Here is a 1,079-nt window from a genome sequence, read left to right as displayed (position 1 = left end):
CCCTGTCACGACAGAACAGGGTGGATAGGGAGGTTGTGGCCTCACCCCCTGTCACACACAGAGCACAGAGCAATCAGAGGGTTTGTTCGCTGCCCCCTGTCACACACAGAGCCGCAGGGCGATCATGGGGTTGGGGAGCTCCCCCCTGTCACACACAGAGCCGCAGGGCGATCAGGGGTTTGGGCGTTGCCCCCTGTCATGCTGATCCCGGTGCAGGGAGGCCTCGCTGCTCTGCTGATCCCGGTGCTGGGAGGCTTATTACCCTTTTACTATATAGGATAGAGGCCTGGTGCATGGGTGGGGGCCGGCTGGTTTGCCCTGAAGGGTGTCCTGGATCAGGGTGGGGGTCCCCACTGCGGTGCCTGGCCAGGCTGGCTGAGGGGCTGAGGGCCATTTTCTGGCTGGCAGGGGTGACTGAAGCTCCCAACTGCTCATTTTTTTCTTTTCTTTTTTTTTTTTTTTTATTCTGGGCCAGCTTTAGCTCTGAGACTCTGCTGCTGAAAGCAGGTTTCTGGCCTTTACCTTTCGTATTTGATACAATGTTGCGGTCCGGCTGGCTGAAAGCCAGTTTCTGGGGTTTTGTTTAGCTTCTATATTTGGCAACATAGTTGCTTAGAGTTGTAGCAGCTGAGAGTCCAGCAAGTCAGGCGGGGAACGTTGGAGTCCACAGTCACTGGATTAAGCAATCCTCCCTGCTCACTTCAGTGCAGGGCTGCCGGCCGCCATCTTGGCTGACAGTTAATTTGCATAAGGATATGCTGATTAGCCAATGGGAAGGGTAGCAGTCATACGCTAATTACCATGTTTCTCTTTTATTAGTGTAGATATTTACAGGTTCTTTATCAGATATGTGATTTGAAAGTATTTTTCCCATTTTATTCTTTATTGTTTATGATACATTTTGCAAATATTTTTCATTTTCCTAATATATACCTTTTTTTCCTAGATAGTAATTTTATATACTTTATTTTTATATTTTAATAAATTTATTGTGATAACATTGGTTATTAAAATCGTATCTACAATACATAATCTGAATATTTTGTTGTATGTTCACCAGCCAAAGTCAAGTCATCTAT

Source organism: Myotis lucifugus, unplaced genomic scaffold (genome assembly GCF_000147115.1).
Source record: "Myotis lucifugus unplaced genomic scaffold, Myoluc2.0 scaffold_1320, whole genome shotgun sequence".
NCBI classification, from domain to species: Eukaryota; Metazoa; Chordata; class Mammalia; order Chiroptera; family Vespertilionidae; genus Myotis; species Myotis lucifugus.
Note: the sequence above shows the minus strand (reverse complement) of the source record.